This window comes from Miscanthus floridulus, chromosome 13 (genome assembly GCF_019320115.1).
Source record: "Miscanthus floridulus cultivar M001 chromosome 13, ASM1932011v1, whole genome shotgun sequence".
Classification (NCBI taxonomy): Eukaryota; Viridiplantae; Streptophyta; class Magnoliopsida; order Poales; family Poaceae; genus Miscanthus; species Miscanthus floridulus.
Window position 1 is genome coordinate 89393501 of NC_089592.1, and position 12027 is coordinate 89405527.

The window sequence follows — 12027 nt, forward strand, 5'->3', positions numbered from 1 at the left end:
CTGAAGTATATATGTGGAGCTTGGGAGATACGAAAAAAAACAAATATATATATGTGGCACACAAGTCAGTGACAAACAGCCATATTGAATAAATGTCCAGAGCACTTGTCCTAGTTGCTGGCCTATACATGTTCCTATCACCAATTGTGATAAACAAGAGAGAAAACAAGGATGAAAGGAAACAAGTATTAAAGGTAGCAACGGATATGAACAAGACAAAAGGTACCACAAACAATAGAGCTATTGAGTGTTCCTTATGTGCTCCTTTTTGATATCTTCTATTCTCTTTTACTATTTTTTTTTCTTTTATTTTTTTGTCCAATCTTTTTTTTCTTGCTTTTGCTCTTTTGATATTTTTTTCTCAGCAAGGAGCACACAAGAATAAACCATAAAAAATTTGAGCTCAATTGAATAAAAGATGTGGCCTATAGAAAATTAGGACTGTGCTCTAAAAAGCATACCAAAACTTGTGGGCCTAGAAACTCAATTTTCCTAATCGAATTTCACAAATCTAATTTTTGCGAACCCAGATTTGCTGGGATAAAATAGATCTAAAATTTTCTAGCGTTCTCCGTAGATATAAAATTTTCTCCGTTTCGAGTTCGGATGCAAAAGTTATGACTGTTTTAAGGAAGCTGCTCGAATAAGGGTTTTAGTGGACACAAGATGCAAACCGATGGTGATACGGAATAGCGGTGGGTGGAGGGATCAACACAAACTAGAAAAGAACATAATCTAAACCAGCAACAAGACTTTGACCTAGGACACAAACTCAACAACGGAATCTGAAACTAAAATATGCAAAGGCTATGGCACAGAAGGTTCTAGGATAGGAAATAAAAGTATGGCACTGGACTATAGGACGAATGTGAAACTCTCAAACTAGGGAATAAAAGTGAACCTGATGGTATACCTTAGCTCTGATACCACTTAATGGAGACGGGGATCCCGATCTTCCGTCAGGTGATGGTAACTATCGTTGTGGCGGAGAGTGACACACCGATCCGGCTTCAGATCGAAAGATCAAACCCTGCAATCTTAGCACCATAGCTCCTCTGGTTATCAACCAAGTCACAGACCAGGTTGACCTCACCAAGAAGGCTAATCCCTGCCTACGCAATGAAGAACACAAGCAAGAATGAGAAAGAAAGCAACCAAATTGCAGATGAATGATTAATCTCAGGAGTTGGGGTCTCACAAACCGAAGAACCGAAAGTTCAACTTTGATGAACTTCTATTATGAAACACATTTGAACCTACAATCAAATAGTGACATGTACATGTGGAACCAAGTGAATTATAACCAAAGCCACTATGCAAATGTAGGAACGAGTGCACCTTATAATCATTGTTTGTATCCAAAGGTGTCATGTCCTCATCACATATCTTAGTAGTTAAGCATAGAAACGCCTAAGCTTGTCTATGTGCCATGAATTGGGTACGTCCGTACCGTCTAGATGGGCTAACCTATAAGACGTTGGTCGTGTAACTTCCTTGATCATGAAGGGCCCTTCCCATGGAGTTGCGAGTTTGTGGACACCAGCTTGATTCGTCTTCCACTTTAGGATCAGGTCCCCAACCACAAAGAACCGCTCCTTAACATTCTTATTGTAGTACCTGCGCAAAATAGCAAGGTATTTAGCTGTACGTATGCAAGAATCGAGCCGCTTCTCTTCTGCACTATTCACTTCTAGCTCCCGCGCTTCATTAGCCTTGTCTTCGTCGAAGTTCTCTACCTGTGCTGATCTGAAGGCTATATCTGCTGGGAGCACTGCCTCAGCACCGTAAACCATAAAGTATGGTGATACGCCGGTATTGCGACTAGGCTGGGTTCTGAGGCCCCAGACCACGGCTGGTAACTCTTTGAGCCATCTTCCGGGAGCCTTGTCATTTTCTCTATACATCCTCTTCTTAAGTGTGTCCAAGATCATACCATTTGCTTGCTTGACCTGTCCATTAGCTCTAGGGTGTGCCACCGAGACGTATTTTACTACTATGCTCCTTTCATCGCAGAAGTCCCAAAAAGCGTTCCCGGTGAACTGAGTACCCAGATCAGTGATGATGCTGTTGGGTATGCTAAAGCGGTGGATGACCTGGTCGATGAACGTGATAGCCTTTTCTGAAGATGCCTATACCAGAGGCATGTACTCTATCCACTTAGAAAATTTGTCGATCAGCACAAAGACACATGTAAATTTCCCAGGAGCCGGTTTGAAGGGCCCGATTATATCTAGTCCCCAGCATGCGAAGGGCTAAGAGGCTGGTATTGTCTAGATCTTGTGTGTTGGTACGTGGATTCTCTTGGCGAAGAACTGAAAACCCTTACAATGGCGGACTAGCTTCTCTGCATCGGCTACAGCTGATGGCCAATAGAACCCTGCTCGGAAAGCCTTGCCAACTAGCGTTCTCGAAGCCATGTGGTTGCCACAGGAGCCAGAGTGGATTTGGTCTAGGAGTTGTTCGCCATCCTCCTGGGTTATACACTTCATCAAGATTTCCTCCTTTGCGTTCTTGCGCCATAATTTGCCATCGACGAGCAGATACTGCTTACTGTGATGCATCAGGCGTTCGTTTTTTGTCCAATCAATGTAACCGCTGCCATCTGTCAGGTATTTGATGAAAGGTACTCTCTAGTCAGGCTGATTAGTGGTTGGAGGTGGCTCAGTGGTGCTTGACGCCAGAACCATAGCCACCAATAGCTGGTCTGGAGGCTTATCGACCGTGGGATCTTCCTCTTCGATGGAAGGCGTGAGCAGGTCTTGAACGAATACACCATGTGGGACCTTGGCTCGGGATGATCCTAACTTTGATAGCACATCTGCTGCTTGATTTTTGTCCCAGACCACGTGTGTGTACTCGATGCCATAGAACTTGCCTTCCAACTTTCTGATTGATTTGCAGTATGTATCCATCTTTTCGCTGGTCGTGTCCCAATCCTTGTTGAGTTGGTTGATGACCAGAGCCGAGTCTCCATAGACATAGAGACATTTGACACCGAGCTCAACCGTAATGCGCAAACCATGTAGGTGTGGCAGAACCACCTAAAATAGCATACTTACGAAGGCGCTCGTCTTCCATCAGACACTAAGCACCCCAAAAGCAGGCTACAGCGAGCGGTGTCCGTTAGGCACACCCCAAGGGAGAACCCAAAAGATCCACATTTTTCCCAAAGATCCAATAATGAAAATGAGTTACAACACAAGTCTATCTCATACATTAGAGTTTCTTGAAAAGTAAATTATTACAATACCAAATATAGAGTGTGGAATGATAAACAGCGGAATATTAAAAGATAACATCTAGTGATAAGATAACGAGGATTCCGTCTGAGCCCACCAGATGGATCCTCCACACAAGGAACTCCTCAAGCGTCACCTGCAACAGGGGTAAATAAACCCTGAGTACACAATGTACTCGCAAGACTTATCTGATAGTGGGAATACTTTTCCGACTCCAAGGAATATGCTAGGCTTTATGGTTTGCTGGTTCTCTTTTAGCAAAAAGCAATACTAATAGTGAGTCCTTATTGATACATTATTATCATCAGCTGTATTAAGTTTTCATCTAGTCAATCTATATAAGCATCTGTTCTACTTTCAAGCAAGAGTTGAGCAATCGATACTGTTCCTTCTCTTTTTCCACTTCCAGTTCTTACTACGGTGCTAAACCGCAGACAAGCCGTACCAGATAACCCGGCGATTCGTGAATCAATGTGCCCAGCTGGGTGCCCCGAAGACACACGCCCCGCTTGTACCCCAAGCACAAGTAGGACTAACCCACCACTCTCTTGTCCCGGGTGTCCAGGTCCCCATCCAAACTTGGACTCCAAGCCCCCGCCTCTGAGTCCCAGACTCAGTGCGGTGCAAGGACCTCCACCACCTCCTCTTCCCATCAGTCGGTCCGGAAAGAGCCGGATCTGCGACAAGAGAGCAGCAAGCCTTCCCTATGCCCATACCCAAGTATGTGCTCAGGACAATAATCTATGACTTGCCTAGAGTCATATGCAACGACCGGTCCTTAATCGACACAGACAGGAAAAAAGTGTAACCGGGCTATGTCCTGTTGGCCGCAGGACACAACCCCTCACACCCACTAGTACCAAATCCATATCCCTATCCGGTCACCATTTTCCTTTCCATTATTTCATCATGATATCATAGTTTAATCACCTATTTGCGAGTAACGACAGGTTACTCACGCTACCGACATCCTGAGCATAGCAGCTACTCGACCTGTACTAGTAGGACTCATGGTGGATATATTTATGCATGTAGCTTCCATAAAATGCCTATAACATAAATGCATATCATATAAATATATTTAGTGATCATTTAAAAATAGGGGTTACGCATCGGGGCTTGCCTTGGGCAGGCGCGGTGTCAGCAAAGTCAGTGACGGGTGGCTCCGGAACATCCTCCTGCACGAGGATCTCCTCGTACTCTTTGATGACTTCGTCGTACTCTTGCTCGCCGAAGGTCACGATCTCCAGTGGCTCGTCCTCTATATGCATGCAGTGATGATGATGCAATAATACATAAACATGATGCTTATGACATGGTTTAGTATTTTGATTAAGGCATAACACCGAGGGTGTTACAAATCTACCCCCTAAAACAAAATCTCGACCCGAGATTTCATGTGCCTAGTATGAGAAGAAGGTAGGAAATACATTTCGATGCAGCAACTAACTATCAGAACTAGAGAGGAGATGGGGGTAATGCTTTGATAAGTAGCTCTCTTGCTCCCAGGTGGCTTCGTCCTCTGAATGGTTTTGCCATTGTACCTTGTAAAACTTTATCACCCTATTCCTGGTCACTCTCTCCTTCTCATCCAAAATTTTTATAGGATGCTCCACATAAGACAGATCAGGTTAGAGTAGGAGTCCTTCTATTTCTACCGATTCTTTAGGAACTCGTAGGCATTTCTTCAGTTGCGAGACGTGAAATACATTGTGAACTGCCAAGAGAATTTCAGGGAGTTGGAGACGATAAGCAATGGAACCACACTGCTGCAACACCTTGTATGGACCCACATACCGAGGGGCTAACTTGCCATGGACACCAAACTGATGTACCCCTCTTAAAGGAGATACCTTGAGATACACATAATCTCTAACTACAAATTCCAAAGGTCTTCTTCGTTTGTCTGCATAAGCCTTCTGTCAACTCTGAGCTAACTTTAAGTGTTCATGAATTATATTTACTTTCTCTCGAGCCTCCTTTATGAAATCCGGCCTGAAGTACCCACGGTCTCCTACCTCAACCCAGTTTAGTGGCATCCTACACTTCTGTCCATATAAAGCTTCAAATGGTGCCATACGGATACTCTCCTGATAGCTGTTATTATAAGAAAATTCGGCCAGCTTCAAACACTGATCCCACTTCTCAGGAAAAGAGATGGTACAAGCCCGCAGCATATCCTCAAGCACCTGGTTCACCCTTTTAGTTTGACCATCAGTCTGGGGATGGTATGCCGAGCTTCTAAGAAGACGAGTACCCAAACACTCCTAGAGTTTCTCCCAGAAACGAGAGACAAAAACTGACCCTCTATCAGAGATGATGGTGAGAGGAACTCCATGTAGGGTCACAATCCGATCAAAGTATAACTCCGCATACTTCTTGGCATTGTATCTAGTGTCCACCGAAAGGAAGTGGGCAGACTTGGTGAGACGGTCCACAATGACCCAAATAGAATCAAAGCCCGAGGAGGTGCGGGGTAAACCCACAATGAAATCTAGGGAAATATCCTCCCATTTCCAAACAGGAATGGGTAAGGGCTATAGATATCCAGGAGTACGCATATGATCTGCCTTGACTCTACCACAAGTGTCACACTCCATAACGAACTGGGTGATATCTTGCTTCATGTAAGACCACTAGTACAGTTGGCGTAGATCATGGTACATCTTGTTGCTACCAGGGTGGATAGATAGCTTGGAATGATGGGCTTCTTTTAAAATCTTTCTTTTCAGCTCTTCATTAGATGGAACCACCAGCCTATCCTTGTATCTCACAACTCCCAGCTCATCAATGCTAAAATGAGGTCCATGTCCTTCAGCTAGCAACTTCTTGATGTGAGGAATCTCTTCAGGGTCTTCCTTTTGTTCCCGAATAATTTGCTCCAGCAGCTCTAAGGTCAAAGCAATCTAAGCTAGCACCTCTATGTGGTGAAGTGACAAGGGTATATCCTCAACCTAATGCGACTTACGACTTAAGGCATCAGCTACCACATTGGCTTTTCTTGGATGATAGTGGACTTCCAAATTATAATCCTTGATCAACTCTAACCATCTCCTTTGCCTCATGTTCAACTCAGACTGAGTGAAAATATACTTAAGGCTCTTGTGGTCAGTGAAGATATGCACTTTGTTGCCTAACAAATAATGCCTCCAAATCTTCAAAGAGTGAACTACAGCAGCTAGCTCTAAATCATGGGTAGGGTAGTTCACCTTGTGCTTCTTTAGTTGGCGCAAAGCATAAGCTATCACACACCCCTCTTGCATAAGCACACACCCTAATCCTATCTTCGAGGCATCATAGTAAACATCAAAGGGCCTCTCAATATCAGGTTGAGCCAATACAGGAGCAGTGGTCAGAAAAGTCTTCAGGGACTGAAAAGCTTCTTCACAAGCTGGACCCCAAACAAACTTAGCTTCTTTCTGGAGCAGCTTAGTCATGGGCTAGGCTATCTTGGAGAAATTGGGGATGAAATGTCAATAGTATCCAGCTAGCCCAAGGAACTGATGGATCTGGTGCACAGACCTAGGAGACTTCTAATCTAACACATCTTGCACCTTGTTGGGATCTACAGAAACGCCCTCAGGTGTCAACACATGTCCCAAAAACAGCACTCGATCTAGCCAAAACTCGCACTTGCTGAATTTAGCATACAGCTGGTGCTCTCTGAGTCGAGTCAGGACTATCTGGAGGTGACAGGTATGCTCTTCATCATTCTTGGAGTAGATCAAAATGTCATCAATGAACACTACCACAAACTTATCCAACTCTGGCATGAAGACTGAGTTCATTAGGTACATAAAGAAAGCCGAGGCATTGGTGAGACCGAAAGGCATCACTAGGTACTCATACAACCCATACCTAGTAGAGAAAGCTATCCTTGGTATATTCTATGGCCTGATCTTGATCTGATGGTAGCCTGATCGGAGATCTATCTTCGAGAACACCTTGGCACCAGCTAACTGATCAAACAAAGTATCTATGCGGGGCAAAGGATACTTGTTCTTAACTGTTACCGCATTGAGGGGGCGGTAATCCACACACATCCGCAGAGTACCATCCTTCTTTTTCACGAAAATCGCTGGACAACCCCATGGTGAAGAACTTGGGCAGATGAAACCCTTGTCCATCAACTCCTCTAGTTGCTTCTTCATTTCTGCCAGTTCTCTCGGAGCCATGCGGTACGGACGCCTAGAGATAGGAGCAGTACCAGGCTCAAGCTCAATGGAGAATTCTACCTCATGGTCCGGTGGCAATCTAGGAAGATCTTCAGGGAAAACATCTGGAAACTCACATACTACTGGAATGGAGGTAAGATCAGGAACGGCTTCAGCATGGGCAGCAACAGGTAAGACCGGTTTTGAGGGTATGATGAGAGACATCCTATCCTCAGAAAACAAAAGCCATAACTCTACACTTCTTCTCTTCATATCCAATACTACCCCATACACCCGCAACCAGTTCATTCCAAGAATAGCATCAATGCCTTGCCCAGGCATTATCATGAACTGTAGACGGTAAGTGTGGGTGGTGAATACCAAACTTACTGTATCCGTGCGGGTATTGATGAACATCTAAGAACCCATAGTACGGATCTTATAGGCATACGGTATAGCCAATAGTGATAAGTTGTGCCGCTCTACAAACCCCATGCTCATAAAGGAATGCGATGCACCAGAATCAAACAACACCAAAGCTGGATGGGATTCGATGGTAAACATACCAGCCATAACTATCTCCTGCTGCATAGCTTGCTGAGCATCCGTGAAGTGCACCTGACCAGATCTGCTGGGCACCTTCCTCTTGATGAAATTCCTCTTAATCAGCCTGGAATTTGTAGACGGCTGAGACGGCTGAGCTGTCTGCTGCTGAGGACACTCCCTGGCACAGTGGCCATCCTTGCCACACTTGAAACAAGCACCAGGCTTGTTCCTGAATCCCTAACGAGGTGGGACCTGTTGTCCTTGAGTCTGCTGAGGCTGCACCTATTGCTGAGGTGCCTTGTACTAAGTAGCAAAAGTCTGTGATGTCTGATGGGGTGACTGGTACGGAGGCCCACCAGATGGTTGATAGGGCCCCCACCTAACAATCTGCATCTTCTGAGTATGGGGATGGCTAGAGGATCCAGCTGCCACCCGCTTCTACTTCCAATCTACCTAGGATGCCCGCTGGAAACCCTCAAGAGCAATGGCGGCGTTCATCAGAGCCCCAAAGGTCTGATAGTTCCCTAGGTATAGTTTCTCCTGAAGAGCAGGGGTGAGACTGCGAAAGAAGCGATCCCTCTTCTTGTCATCCGTGTCCACTTGACTACCAGCATACTGAGCCAAGTGGTTAAACTGGGTCACATACTCCATTACTGTCCTGCTCCCCTGACGCAGCTCCATGAACTCGGTCACCTTCTGGTGGATAACACCAGCAGGTATGAAGAACTCGCAGAAGGTGGTGGAGAACTCCTGCCACATCACCGGGTGATCTAGCAGCTCTGCGGCCTAGAAAGTCTCCCACTAGGCACCTATGGACCCCAAAAGCAGCTAGGACGCAAAGTGCATCTTCTACTCGTTGGCCACTCTGAGCAGCCGAAACTTCTGCTCCAGCGTGCGAAGCCAGTGCTTCGCCTCCAATGGATCGTCCGACAGTGTGAACATGGGCGGGTGGGTCTTGAGGAAGTCTTGGTAAGAGGACTGTCCCTCAGGACGACAAGCACCACCCCCATTCCCACCGTTGCCTCCGGGGCCTCTACGGGCGAGACCCATGACGGCCTGTGCCATAATCTCCATGGCACGAGCTGTCTCCTAACAAGTAGCGGCTGACTCCTGATGAGCAGCCAACAACTCCACCATGACCTCCACGGTGGACAGCGGCGAAGGCGGTGGCGGAAAAGGCTGAGGAACCAAGGCTGGAACCTCCCGAGCTCCCTCGTTGCCACGCTCAAAGGCCTGAGCACTATCACCATGGCCCTCGTTGGCCACTCCTGAACTGGTGCTCCCATGTCCGGACCTTAGATTCATCTATAAGAGAGACGAACCATCCATTAGAGCACCCTCCCGATCAGAATCAAGGGATTAGAGAAATGATAGCACATTTATTAAAGCATTTCGTTAGTTAGTCCTATAAATTTACTAATTCAATTATACGTGAAGGGGGATTTCAGTTGAAGTAAGATGCTATTATCATGATGCATGCTTCGGCCTATACGTTCACTCAAGCCAGAATATAGCGGTGTTCGTAAAATTTTTGGCACATCGCACACTCACTTTCCGTATACTAAGCGATTTCTTACATCATGTAAGTCAGTGTACCTATAGAAACTGATTAGATAAAACTAGTGTTGCTATCCTAGATATACCATATAGCTAGGGCTTATACTTAACTTAATCGCATCCTACTTTTTGCAAAACTTTTGTTGGTCCACTTTTAGTTTTGTAAAAGAGTGAGGAACTCGTGACCATTATTGGCTCTGGTACCAACTGTGGTAGAACCACCCAAAATAGCATACTTACGAAGGCGCTCGTCTTCCATCAGACACTAAGCACCCCAAAAGCAGGCTACAGCGAGCGGTGTCCGTCGGGCACACCCCAAGGGAGAACCCAAAAGATCCACATTTTTCCCAAGGATCCAATAATGAAAACAAGTTACAACACAAGTCTATCTCATACATTAGAGTTTCTTGAAAAGTACATTATTACAATACCAAATACAGAGTGCGGAATGATAAATAGCGGAATATTAAAAGATAACATCTAGCGATAAGATAACGAGGATTCCGTCTGAGCCCACTAGATGGATCCTCCACACAAGGAACTCCTCAAGCGTCACCTGCAACAGGGGTAAATAAACCCTGAGTACATAATGTACTCGCAAGACTTATCCGATAGTGGGAATACTTTCTCGACTCCAAGGAATATGCTAGGCTTTATGGTTTGCTGGTTCTCTTTTAGCAAAAAGCAATACTAATAGTGAGTCCTTATTGATACAATATTATCATCAGCCATATTAAGTTTTCATCTAGTCAATCTATATAAGCACCTATTCTACTTTCAAGCAAGAGTTGAGCAATCGATACTGTTCCTTCTCTTTTTCCACTTCCAGTTCTTACTATGGTGCTAAACCACAGACAAGCCGTACCGGATAACCCGGTGATTCGCGAATCAATGTGCCCAGCTGGGTGCCCCGAAGACACACGCCCCGCTTGTACCCCAGGCACAAGCAGGACTAACCCACCACTCTCCTATCCCGGGTGTCCAAGTCCCCGTCCAAACTTGGACTCCAAGCCCCCGCCTCTGAGTCCCGGACTCAGTGCAGTGCAAGGACCTCCACCACCTCCTCTTCCCATCAGTCGGTCCGGAAAGAGCCGGATCCGCGACAAGAGAGCAGCAAGCCTTCCCTGCGCCCATACCCAAGTATGTGCTCAGGAAAATAATCTGTGACTTGCCTAGAGTCATATGCAACGACCGGTCCTTAATCGACACAGACAGGGAAAAGTGTAACTGTGCTATGTCCTGTTGGCCACAGGACACAACCCCTCACACCCACTAGTACCAAATCCATATCCCTATCCGGTCACCATTTTCCTTTCCATTATTTCATCATGATATTATAGTTTAATCACCTATTTGCGAGTAACGACAGGTTACCCACGCTACCGACATCCTGAGCATAGCAGCTACTCGACTTGTACTAGTAGGACTCATGGTGGATATATTTATGCATGTAGCTTCCATAAAATGCCTGTAACATAAATGCATATCATATAAATATATTCAATGATCATTTAAAAATAGGGGTTATGCACCGGGGCTTGCCTTGGGCAGGCACGGTGTCAGCAAAGTCAGTGACGGGTGGCTCCGGAACGTCCTCCGGCACAAGGATCTCCTCGTACTCTTTGATGACTTCGTCGTACTCCTGCTCACCGAAGGTCACGATCTCTAGTGGCTCGTCCTCTATATGCATGCAGTGATGATGATGCAATAATACATAAACATGATGCTCATGACATGGTTTAGTATTTTGATTAAGGCGTAACACTGAGGGTGTTACAGTAGGCATGCTTCGTACTCGGCGGCGTTATTAGATGTTGGGAAATAAATCCTAAGGACATACCAGAGCTGCTCCTTGGATGGTGACACGAAAAGGACTCCTGCTCCTGCGCTGTCGATGTTGATAGAGCTATCGAAGTACATCTTCCAATACTCATCGGGCCCCTGAGAGGTAGGTGTGCTTAAATCTGTCCACTCGATGATGAAATCGACGAGTGCCTGAGACTTGATTGTAGTATGGCTTGCAAATTCTAAGGAGAAATGGCATAGCTCCATTGCCCATTTGACGATGCACCCATTCGTATCCGAGTTGCGAATGATGTCCCCCAGAGGATACTCGGTCATGACCACCACACGATATCCGTCGAAGTAATGTTTCAACTTTCGGGATGTTATTAGTATGGCGTAGATCAGTTTCTGAATCTATGGGTACCTAGTCTTGGATTCATTGAGTACTTCACTGATGAAATAGATTGGTCGTTGTACCTTGTAGGCATGGCCAGGCTCGTCGTGCTCGACCACCATGGCAGTGGAGACCACTCGATTAGTTGCCGCAATGTAAAGCAGGAGGGTTTCATCTTCTCTGGGAGCAGTGAGGACCAAAGGTAATGTAAGGAATTGTTTCAACTGTGTGAAGGCAGCGTCTGCTTCCTCTAACCACTCAAACTTCTCGGATGCTTTGAGTAGCTTGAAAAACGATAGTCCTTTTTTGCCTAATCTTGATATGAAATGACTGAGAGCAGCCATGTATCCGG